The sequence below is a fragment of the Triturus cristatus genome, chromosome 12 (genome assembly GCF_964204655.1).
Source record: "Triturus cristatus chromosome 12, aTriCri1.1, whole genome shotgun sequence".
NCBI classification, from domain to species: Eukaryota; Metazoa; Chordata; class Amphibia; order Caudata; family Salamandridae; genus Triturus; species Triturus cristatus.
Window position 1 is genome coordinate 304,956,258 of NC_140595.1, and position 12,840 is coordinate 304,969,097.

General features: G+C 42.2%; 2 protein-coding genes across 5 annotated transcripts in view; one reads left to right on the forward strand and one right to left on the reverse strand.

Moving 5' to 3' along the window:
* The window catches only part of SMPD3 (sphingomyelin phosphodiesterase 3), a 1,004,685-nt gene that overhangs the window by 544,955 nt on the left and 446,890 nt on the right, over nucleotides 1-12,840 (reverse strand). The window lies entirely within an intron of this gene.
* Nucleotides 8,011-12,840, forward strand: part of LOC146775937 (uncharacterized) — a 1,457,164-nt gene continuing 1,452,334 nt past the window's right edge. Inside the window, exon 1 of the mRNA XM_085639461.1 lies at nucleotides 8,011-8,082. The gene's annotated coding sequence lies outside the window, so the exon portion shown is untranslated. The remainder of the gene's footprint in view (nucleotides 8,083-12,840) is intronic.

Sequence of the window (12,840 nt, forward strand, 5' to 3'; positions counted from 1 at the left end):
CTGTTGAAACGACAGACATTCAACAAAAAGAAAACATACAACCTCCTCCTTCTCCGGTCTATTTCCAAGAATATGGAATCCACTGCCTCCTGAAAACAGGTCAAACCCCTCGACTACCTCTTTAACAAAAAAAGAAAAATTATTATGCTGAATAGATTCCTTCAATAGAAGCCTTGAAGCCCCTCAGCTTAACAATTTTCCTGTGAGCACCTTCAGATCTTAAATCTTCCAGCCATCTGTTATATTGTAACTGTATTGCTGCTTGCTTATTGCTTTTTGCATCTCTACATGTAGTTACAACATGTCTGCTATTTGTACTACTTTTTGGATTTGTACCTCACTGTGATACCCGGACAAGTCATGTTTGTGCTATATAAAACTCCTCATATAAAAAATGCACTGCCACAAATGATAACATCACCTCAGCTACGGAACACCTCAACTTCAGACTCCAAACAACATAACATAACGTGTATTTGTGAAGCGTAGACAGCAAAACCTCCATCAGGGGCACCCTTGCCTACCCTCACCCAGTACCACGTCTGGCCTTCTGCCACTTCATTGAGCTCTCCAAATAGACTCCAACGACAACATTTTCTCTGGCAACCTCAGCTTCCATTTCGATGACCACAATAACATCAACACTATCAACCTCCTCGACAGCATGAACAATATCGGACTCACCCATCTCGTCCATGAGCACATGCTCACCGCAGGCCACACTCTAGACCCCATCTTTACCTTCAGCTACCGCATTAAGAACAGCTACACCATGTAGCTCACCTGGACCGACCACTTAAGCTTCCACTTTAACATTACTAGCTTATAAACTTCTGCCCTCAGTCTGCCAAACACCCCCCATCATAGCTGGAGCAAAGTCTCAAAGAACACATAGATCAACACCAACCACCCAGTCTCCTCCACTTACCTAAACCAGAATGTCCGAAACTTCAATAATTGGATCACCAACTGCGCCAAAAGCGTCGCTCCCATTGGCAACAACACCAACAGAGGGTCCCCCAAGTAGGCTAGTTGGTACACTAAATACCTCAGAACTGCTAAATGACACTGTAAGCAACTGGAAAGGAGATGGCAAACCAGCAAGGAGATGACTGATAAGACCGCCTTCAAGACAGCTCTCAACCTCTACCACAGACAGTTGAGAGGACTGAAGAAAATGCCTTAACCTCACGGAAGAGGTGTGGCGCCGCGGCCAGGGCGACTGACGCCAGAATCTGGGGATCACGGTCGATCCCCGGCGGCAGATTAGCCCAGCACCATGTGACTCTGGGAAATAGCTTGCTTAATCTTCCCAACGGCCCCCAGCGCCAAGAGACCCTTACGGGTGATTGTTCGCGCTTTACAAATGTGGATTATTATTATTACGGATCCAATCAAGCTCCAATAACAGCAAAGAACACTTAAAATTTGTCAAAGAATTCTCCAACCCCTAAGCTGCAACAAACATTACCTATTCACGGCAAATGTGCAACAACCTTGCAAACTTCTTCTCTCACGACAAGATCATCAACATCTACTGAAACTTCAAACCCCAGCCCAAGGCTAACGACTTCTTAAAGCAACACAGTGACCTCACTACTGCTATCCAACTGACCAAATGGAAGCAGCTAGCCATACAGGACACCTCCTCCAACATGAACATGGTCCACTCAGGGGCCTGAACTATCCCATGCCCTCACCATATTTTCAACCCAGGCAAACCCTGAATCCGCCAGGTACTCACCACCTTGCTCAACACCCCAATTGCCATTGCCACCTTCCCTAAGGACTGGAAATATGTAGAAGTCAACGCCCTACTAAAGGTACCATCGGCAGACCACAGCAAACTTAACAACTATCCACCAAACTCCCTGCCCGTTCTCGGCCATAGTATGAAAAAAAGCCATCAACCAACAGTTGTCCTTACATCGGCAACGGAACATCCTGCTCAACTCCTCCCAATCTGGATTTTGCAGCAACTGCAGCACTGAGACTGCCCTCATCGCAGCTACCGACGATATCTGAGCCCTACTCGACTGAGTAGAGATTGCGGCTCTTATCCTCTGAGACCTCTCAGGAGCCTTCAATATGATCTCCCACCACACACTCATCACAAATCAGCACAGCATAGTCATCCATGGAGCGGCAGAATGCAGCACACACAGAAAGAGGAAGTAAAAAGGGGGAAACAAAGATGTTTCTCTTGATTACTCCTGGTTCAGGGAGGAGTATCATTTTGACGCATTCTCAAGTTTGCTAGCTTCAGTAAATCTGGGAACGCACCAAAATCCATGAGTGGATGACTGAGAACACCCATGCTCCACTCATGAAACGTCTCCCTGACTCAAAGTAATGCAAGGCAGCACAAGGCATTACTATGTATTTACTAAACCACTCACAGACACGCATAGTGGCTTTGCGTGGTGTAGTAAATTTCTAAAATGATTTTGTGTCTGGGCTGCACCACAAAAGTCTTGCAACCCCAATGCGAAATCTTAGTAAGTCTGCTTCACAATACGGAAAATCAGAGGATGACAAAAATGGAAAAAAATGTCACAGAGGGAGAAAGTAGAAACCTGCAAGAGTGAGATTAAAGTGCAGGAAGAGTCTGGTAGTGAATTAAAGAGACATGAGGCGGATTCTAGACTATTCAGCCTTGGTTTTCGGCACACCAACATTTAATTGCACCGGCCACAGACGTCTGAGCAGGCACTTCGGAAACAGGCACTCTTTCTTTTACAAATTAAGCACTGATGTTATACATCTATACTTATATATTTACCCGAGTCTCAGCTTTGCTGCACTTGATTAGATCATTCACCCCTCCAAAGTGCAACCCATGGGGTCTACGTTGTGATTCCTCCAACTAAGCTGACATTGTTCAGTTTGCTTCGTATATCACGAGTCTAGTGTCCCACGTAGAAATATCCCCTCTGTGGAGGAGTTGGGATTAGCGTCTGATAGGTCTTTAGATCTTTTTGCTCCAATTTGCCCACTCTCTATAAAATGGTTTTAAGGTTTTTGTACGTGGTTAAGAAATCATTAATGGGTATGCAAGGCTTCAAACCTAACTTTCTCTCTGCCTTCAATTTACATTTCTTACTCTGCTTTAAAAATAAAACGTGTCTGAGGAATATTTTAATAATTAAATCTTGTAATGGAGAGACCTTTTTGAAAATGGATAGTAAAAATGAAAGCATGCGTTAAGCTATATTAAAATGGAGACTATATTGTATATTTACACAAATGGAAAATATATATTTATTTGTAATGCTATTTGAACGGTCCGTACTGTTAGCTCATCTTGCCAATTGTTTCTGATACAAATCCGGTTATACTTTATATATGCACACACGATATAACTTTTAAAAGCCACTACATTAATAAGCACTTTTCTAGAAAAGAAACAATCACGAATAAAACATTTCAATGCCAGAGTCTCATTTCTTCAACTCTGCTAAGTACACGCATGTCGTTGGCAAAGGGTGTTTGATTACCTCGCCTCACACTTTCTGCAGTGCCTTTGATAATCGGGGACAAAGCTTACTAATGTTCATTCATCCCCTATCGCACTGGGCATGTGCGTACTGAGAGGGTTGTTAATTTGTAAATTGCAAATATCGAGCACAATGGCAGAGTTTTACAATGAAAGAAGTAAGCATGCAGTATTTACGAAGTAGTGATGGATGGATGAAAATCCGAAGTGGGTTGTTCTCGACTGTAGTAACCTGTTGGCCCTGGCAACTATACACACCACAACAATCCATGTTCGCCTGTTATTATAACCACAAACTCATCGTCCCATCTCATGTTTGTAGCAGAACACATTCAACCCCACTTATGCACTCTACAAAATCGGTGCACAGTTTTCATACTATACATCCAAAATTCAAAGAAATGCCCAGCAAACTACGAAAGATGCTTTTATGCAGCTCTTGTATTTGTACAAACATTGCTAGTTTTGTATAAATATAATAAAGTCTTGCTGTCATGTTTTGCACTCATGAGGACGAAGGGCAGATTTGTCCCTGGAGGGATCTAGAATAAGTACCAATGGGTTATAGAAAGATATCATTATTAGGCACAATATACTAGGCTATTTTACCAGGGAGAAAGATCACAAAATGTTAAAAAATAAGAACTGAAACAATTTTACGGCTCTAAAAAACTGGAAGTACATAAAGTAAAAAGTATTAAAGTGAAATAAAGTAAAACCTGGTGTTGGACTTGGTTCTTTTTGCAGGGCCATCCCTAAACTTTTTGCCTTCACCCTCCTGTTTTCTGAACCCGTTGTTGTTGGCTTTTAGGACTCTGCACACTTTTCCACTGCTTACCAATGTTAAAGTGGTTGTGCACTCTAAACATGGTGAAATTGGCTATCACGTAATTGGCACACTACATGTCCCCAAGGTCTGTAAATTGAATGCTTACCTACCTAAGGAGCCTTTTAAACATGTCTCAGGCCTGCGATTGCAGCCTGTGTGTACAGTTGAAACTTCTGTTTTGACCTGGCAAAATAAACCTTTTGCAAGGCATAAACCCTCCTATAAGTTAACCCCTTTGGTAGGCCCTAACCAGCCAACAAGGCAGGGTGCAGTGTGTTTAAAAAGTTTGACATGTACTTTTACCTTTTACATATCGTGGTAGTAAAACACTCTTAAATGTGTTTTTTTACTACTCCAAGACCTACCTATCACATTGAATAACAATGGATTAACTTATTACACAAATAAGTGATAACTTTCAATAGGGATAATGTAGAAATATCACGTTTGGTGTCTAAAGAATTGTAATTGAAAGCCCACTTTAATGGTAAATTCGGATTTTAAGTCACAATTCTGAAAATGACACTTATAGAAAGTTGGCATTTTCTTGTTCCATTCTTGTTTCAATACTGGTGTCTGCTGCCTGTATCCTGGGTCATATAACTAGGTGGAGCTGGCAGTTGGTCTTTGTGTATTGCTCCCAGTGAGACAAAGGAAATATAGGTGGCGGCAGATGGGCCATCTCTGACTTGATGAGGGGGAGGGACTGTCACCTACCACACTTATACAATGCAACGGTTCTGCGTGAGTACACTCACAAAGGTTTGACACTAGTCTATAGTGACCCCAGACAAAATGGGCCCAGGGCAGGGAGGCAGGAAATTATTGGGGTGGAAGCATCCACAACCTTCTCCTACTTCAAAGTGGGCACCTAGTATAAATATTGGACCGACAGACACCACTATTCAGTACACCTGTGGAAAAGTCGAAGACTCAGAAGGGCGGCTTTGCTGCTATGCAAGAAGGACTGCTACTTTTTTGCCCTGCCACCTAAGTGAAGAACTGGCCCTGCATCTTGAACCTAGAACCACCAGAGTGAGTCTAAGGGCCAGTTTGGCTGGCCTATGGATCAGAGCCTCAGGGACAGAACAGGCTCCAGCAACCTTGAACCCAGCACCTGAGCTCTACCGGCTGTGAATAATATCCCCAGTTTGTGCCACCAAGCTCTGGACTCCCAGAAGAGGGCCTGAAAGTGCTCTTTCAGCTCATCTCTGGTCCCAGCAGAACAGACGCAGCATGACACATCGCCTCGCAAGACTCCACAGCGGAACCCTTGTGTGACGCATCCCTGACACTGGAGTTTGCATCGCAGCCTGTAACCCCTCGGAGCCACTGCTGTGCGGCGCATCTCCTCTCAGGAAATCCCATTGCGACACATATCCACACATGGACCTCGCATCGGCACCGCAGGTCCCTCAGAGCCATCGAGGCATGACTCATCTCAAAACAAGGATATTGCATCTCCTCTGCTGCACAGTATATCCTCTGTGCTGGACTTCGCATTGCTCTACAACCAGGATTTAAGGTACTTTTGTTCAGCGTGCCACTCTCCATCGCGGTTGTCTTGAACTTGTGACTTTGTCCGTGTACGGCGCAACCAGATAACTACAGTTGGCGCTTTGTGCTTCTAGGCACTATTTTGACATACATCTTTAAAATGGCAAATCTCCATTTCTGCTAATTTGGTTTTTGCCCTATTGGTGTCAAATCATTTATTACAATTGACTCTATTTTTCTAAATTGGTGTGTGATTTTGCTTGTGTTGTGTTTTTATGTTTACTGTTTTAAGTGCTGCATAAATACTTTACACATTGCCTCTAAGTTAAGCCTGACTGCTTTTGTAGCAAACTACCAGAGGATTAGGCACAGGTTAATTTGGGGTTTGTTTGTGACTTCACCCTGACAGACATTGTGTTTGCTCTTTGAGTAGGGTTTCACCCCCTTCAACCAGAAACCCAATTTCCAACACACATTTTAAATTGAATAACAGAAAGTGAAGGGCATTTGAAATCGAGCTCCCCAAGGTGCTCCAGTGTTTCAACCTAGAGGGTGGGCCATACCATGTGTGAGAAGGGTAATCATTGAAGATGAGTAGAAGAAAATGTCCTGGGGAGGAAGCCTCAATATCCATCATGCTACTTCCTTGTCCGGGGATTTCTAAGGTTGGTGAGTCATTTTAAATTTCCTTAGAAAGTTGCTAATTCCTAATCCAGGAACATGCCAACTATCTTTCAAGAAGTGCATCCTGGTTTAGGTGCGGAAGAAGAGGTGACAGCATGTCCCATGGAGAGAGGCACCTATTGTCATTCAGCCTTCATCTTGGACCAGATTCACAAAGATAAACGTACACTTTTGTGTATGTTTATGATTTTTTCCTATTCATAAACGTAATTTGAGAGTGGTATCTTTAACAATGCGGAGTGTCTGCAGCGTCTCCACCGCAAGAGCAGAGACTTTGCAGTTGTAAAGATACTACTCTTAAATTATCTTTGTGAATAGGAAAAAATCATAAACTTAAACAAAAGTGTAACTTTACCTTTGTGAATCGGGCCCTTTGTACGTATGGTGTTCTGACCCTTAGACTCTGGATGGCTCCTCTAAATATATGTTTCCTTGGAAGGAGGGTTTGGAAGACACCGTAGACAATATGAGAAATGTAACAGGGTCTCTATGCATGGTGTTGATTCGCCAACATGAGATGGGTAGCGGCTGTTACACTACCCTTGATGACATGAAAGTTGTGACACCTTACTCCACCTTATCCCAACTTACCCTTTGGTGTTTCATGGTTAGTGACATGAGAAGGTAGTGGACATTACCAAAAGTAAAGAGCGTTCTCGCTTGCCTGTTCATTTATTATAACAACCTCTGCCTTCATGACCCTTGAAAACATGAGTTGCAATGGCAGTTCCACAGGTACCAAAGGGCAAGCCAGAGGTAGCGGCTGCTAGTGGCACTCTGGTGTGTTTGGCTGAAGTCATTTTCCCAGTCTGGGTAAGTGCGGTATAAGGCTCAACCAGGGAGGTTACAGTGAGTTTTCTGATCTTAGATATTTTGAATTATCACAGAAACCATATGTGGGCAAAAAAACAAACTACGGCACAAAAACACCCAGTGCTGGCCTAGTTAGGCCCACCCGTGCTGCTCATGGACAACCAGCACATGCGGACAAGCCTAAAGCACAAGCAAATCTACAGATTGCAAATGGAATATGCAACAACCCACATTTAACGGTAAAGTGTAACATCAACTGTTGCACAATTCAGAAAGGGAAGAATTACCAAGAAAACCGTATAAAGACAGATGTGTATCCAAAATAAAGCTGTGTACACACAGGAAAAATAAAATGAAGCGTGCGCTTTTGGTTGTTTGTTTCGCAGTCAGACCATATCTGTCGCTGCCTGAGAAAGCACCACATAAACCCCCATAGAAGTGATGCTGCTTTAGAATTTGAAGCTGCTTTCCGAAAGCATTGTAGGCAATTACGAGGCTTGTGGACACAATGGAAATGAGTAGAGCTGTAAACTGATCTAAAGCACGTGAATGATCATGGGAAATGTTCTATGTATATTGTCTACTGATGTCACATGTAGTTGTATGTTGTTCTCCTCTGTATGTTATGGTTTTATGAGTGCCGCTTTCATTCATGGCAGACCTTTTGCAGGTTTATGAATAATGGAGTTGACGTGGCAAGTGGATTTGATGACTGCAGTTGGATAATTCAGATATCTGCAAGAGTCATGCCTCAGGAATGGAGGTAAGACTTTCTACCCCATTAAAGAGAAATCTGATGTGTTTACTTGTTGGTGCTATTAGATATAAACCTTTTAGACACAAAACGAATTGGCACAGCCATTTGATGTGCTAGTATAGATGTGTTTTTAAAGCATTTTCACTAAGGAGGCTGACTCAAGCCATCAGTTACAAAGTGGTTCAGCAACTCTGTGTTGTCTTGCTGGGCGGTCCATTATAAATATTGCATTTTACAACCAGGTATCCAGTAAAATATAAACATATGGTATTTAAAAACTATGCATTTTAAATTGAAAAACGGCATCTGTATACCTCTACAGCAAAAAAAAAAAAGTAAACACAGCACTTGCATGGATTATGGGGCAAAGTCCATCAAGAATTCTGACTATCTCCTTAGCGCTTTACTGGAAACGTATGCACTCTAGCCGATAATAACTGATAATTCAAGATACTGTTTCACATATGCTGATTATACACAGATGATCCGCATAGGAGAAGGTAGTGTTAACAGCTAAGACGTTACTTGGTGCCCTACGCTTGTACAGGAATAGATGAGGGAAAGCAAACGTTGTCACAATGGCTGGAAAACGTAGGTCTGACTTCGGTAAACTAAACCTAAAGCAGAAACCGCTAGAGTGGGCACCTATGCTGGGCAATTTAACTACCTAAGCTAACAAATTATGGAACCTTGACATCTTTTTTCACCGTACAATCTTGTTCACTCCACAAGTAAAAGCTGTGACGAGGAATGCACACTTACACATCCATATACTGTTCAAACTATCACCAGTGTTAAGCTTTCATCCCAAGGTGAACTTGGTCCACTCGCAGGTTCTATAAGGCCTCAAATAATTACAAGCATCTGCAATGCAGTAGGTCTCGCATTTACGCAAGTTTGAGCTATTGGCATTGTAAATGACAATGCCTTTTATTTATGTTTGGTTGTCTTTTACAATGCCAATAGCTTAAACTCACAAATCTGAGACCTATTGCATTCCAAATGCTTGTTTAAAAGTGTGTGAGTGGGGGGTTGCAAACAGAAGGTACACAGAGGGTGAGGGTGTGTGGAAGCAAAAATGATGGCACCTTGGGGGAAGGGGCACAGAGGGCACAGGGAAGCAAATAATAGACAGAGCAATGTGGCGGGCAGGGGGAGAAAAACAAATGGGTGAGAGCCACTTTAAGATGGGGTGAAAGCACACCCTTTACAGGTAATCTGCGCCGAGGAGCAAAGCGCAGCGAGGTGCCACTTTGGAATTGGGGAACTGCTCAGTAAAGTGCTGCAATACTTTCCGGTCGGGTTCACCGTTGCGGGAGAGTGTGTCCAAGGAGCCATTTGCAGCCAAAGAGGTTCTTTCTTTTTGGGATCCATTTCACAGAGGAACAAATTGAGAAAAGAGGGTAAGAGCACTTTGTTGAAGTCATGGTTTTTAGCAAGTGAGCGGAGGAACAAACCTAAAGCATGTTCTTGTTTAACATAGATGTTAATTCAGAAATAAACATGCCAGATCTAGTGGAATTTACATCACGCACCTTTGACCTTCCTAAAGGCATTGCTGAGTGCCCTCTTCTGTCTCCCATGGCCCCTGAAGAGCTCCCCGTTTTCTACGAGTTAAACAAGCCGGTGGTCTCAACTGCGCAAGAGAGACCCACATGCCCTCCCACAGTAAGAGAAGCTCATTAAAGAAAATAGTGCTTACAGACTAAAGAAGACGCACCATGTAACAACCGAAGTAAAAGGGCCAGTCCTCATGGGAGGTTACAAATGAAGACAAGGCGGTACTAAGGAGGGACAAACAAGCCTAACAAGGAATCAGAAGCAGCATTTACGAAGGACAATGACACAAGCCAGTAACAAATATGGGCGGAGAGTGGCCGGGGCTTCAAGTACATACTGCAATACAGCATGGCTCGCAGAGCAGTGCATGCGCTGCCCAGGCTCGACCTGAAAAACACTGTATCCAAAGGTCTCGGGAAGAAGACATTACAATAACTTCAGCTGTTACAAAACCGAGAAGCAGACTAGTCCTCGCATGAAAATTATTGCGTAAATCACACCTGCTCTAAGAGCATTACATTTGATGACTTTGGATTTGCGGGTAACCTTCATGGGGTTATGCATTAATAATAGAGCTTACTGGTTCTGTGGTACGTAAATTAATTATTGTGCAAACCCAAACCAATGTACAACCTGAGTCTTTCAAGCAATAACAGGATCTCACCTGCTTCATTCAACAAGAGGAAGCCAGTCAGAATATTCTACGAACAAGAGGTCCGAAAGCCTAGAATTGTTTGTCCCAGCCCCCAGACAACAACATATTTGAAGTTTACAAAATAGCATAATGCTTTCCTATTCTGTTAGGCCTTCCTTGAGCCTACTTCCTCACTGTTAATCAATGAATACCTATGCTGCATATCAAACTCAGTGAGCCAGTAAAACCATCTCACTGATTATAGCATGTGGGCATTCATTTTGCCTAATTTTGTACTGCTCAGAGGCAAAGACATACACTGCCTTTGGATAACAGGAACTGGAATGCAACTATATAAGTGCTGGTAATGATGCCTGTTTTTATTTTAATTCATTTTCCATTTCGTTTCTGTATCCCTTTCACTGTCTTCCCTTCATCCCAAGGCTCTCCGAAATGACCTGCAAGCCACACACGGTGTCTAACACATAACCAAAAGCAAACAAATAAATACATAAACAAATGTTAAACAGTTTTGTAAAGTACAGTACAACTAGAGTTACTGACTAATAAAGGTAAAGAAGACATTACAGATGTAACTGAAAGAGCCAGTTCTTCAACTTCTGGTGAAACTGGAAGAGTTTGGGAAATATCCTTAAGCCGTTGGATATTGCATTCCATATCTTAGGGCTCAGGTTAAGAAAACAGCCGGCCCCTCTTTCCTGGGTCTCCCATTGTGAGGAGCAATACCAGATTGTTTGCACGTAAAGAACTTGGCAGATACATCCGCAGTGTATTTCATAACATCTAAGGGTAATACAAGATATGATGAAGGGTTATCTGTCTGTCAACTGGCCTAGTAATACATGTGCTAACATGTCTTTTCATTTGGATGCATGACTACCTGTGTGTGCCTATTGTTGTGTGCATAGAGTCTGTATGCCTGTTAGTCTCCATGCTTGGGTGTCAGTTCATCCGTTAGATTTTATTTCTGTAGGTGTGCCGGTCTTTGTGAGCATGGATATGATAGGTGAGCAACGTTTGTTGCTCTATCTCTCTGTCTATCCACATCTCTGGTTATCCCCCTTTCCATCTGTGTGTACTTGCTTATGAGTTGTTGGGCAGTGTGTGTTTTATATAGGTCTGTTTAGGCCTGTATCACAAAGTTTTTACACTTTTGAGTACGTTTACACTTTGTAGTAAGTTTACTACTTTCAATATACACAAACTCCAAGTGTAAACTTACTAAAATAATGTAAGTTACATGTTTCCACCCCCCCCCCCCCCCAGTAAAGCACTTAGCTCTTGTGTGGATGGGATATGTCCCGCCTAACCCCCTCTTACTCCTCCCTAATCCCATCTCCTTTAATAGTAGCTGTCCCTTTTCCACCCACTCCCCTGTGCCCCTTTCATATTTACTACTAAAATCTTTCCTTACATGTGCAGAGACTTTGCAGTCAGAGCAGAGAACTCCGCACACATTAGTATAGACTAAACTTACATTTTGTAGCCCGTTTTATAACATGTTTTGTAGTAATACAACACATACTACAAAGTGCAGTTTGAGAATCGGACCCTATGTGTTTACATGCATGTATTTCTGTTTATGTACTTTTCGTTTTAGTCTGTGTGCAAGGGCACTTGGGGGTCTTGTGTTATCTTTGCATGGATGTTAGTGAATATGGGCGACTGCATGTCTGATGATCTATGTTCCTGTGTGGCTGTATGCCTGCCAGTCTGAGGGTATGGTATCCATAGTTGTGTTACTGTTTGTGTGCATGAACGTTTCAAGATGTGTAGCTCTGTCTGCGTATGTGCATGCACGTGTGAGCTATGTATGAATATGTCTGTGTAGATTGTGTTTCTGTGCGTGCACTGTAGAAATGACAAACCTTATATATAAATATGTAAGTTAGCCATTATCCCCGTTTGCATGGAACAGCATAGCTTACAATTTCTATATCTTCTATAACAATGCTGATAAACAGCACAACGATATGGTTTCAAAAACAATCTCCCCAAGTACCAAGATCACCACATTTCAGGCAACTGGAAGAAAACAATAGTACTATAATGTCAACGCTAAAGTTGCTTTCAGAATTACTAAAACGAGAAGGGTAAAAGTAGAGTTACGATTAAGGCATGGATTATCCAATTATTATTTAATCCTCATTCAATGAATTAATTAGAATTAAGCACTAATTATAATAATAAACCTAACTGAAACCCTAATCCTAAGTGTAGTTTTACTGTAAGGGTTAGCTCAAAATTAGTAATGTCAAAATTTGTCGATAGCTGCTCCAATTGCTTTTTACCCGAACTTTTTTAAAGAAATGTAATGTTTTTATATATTCCTTGATTGTAATGATTTTTATTAATTTGTCAATAAAGATGATTTACTTATCCACTGTAAGGCTTAAGATTCAGAACAAGTTTAGAATTAGAATCAGGCGAAGAGTGAATTCAAGAGCTGGGTTTAGCATAGGGGTGCAATTAGGATATGGATCAGAGTAAAGGTTATGGTTAGCATCACGGTTAGTATTAGGACTATAGGAAGGACTACAGTGCACATA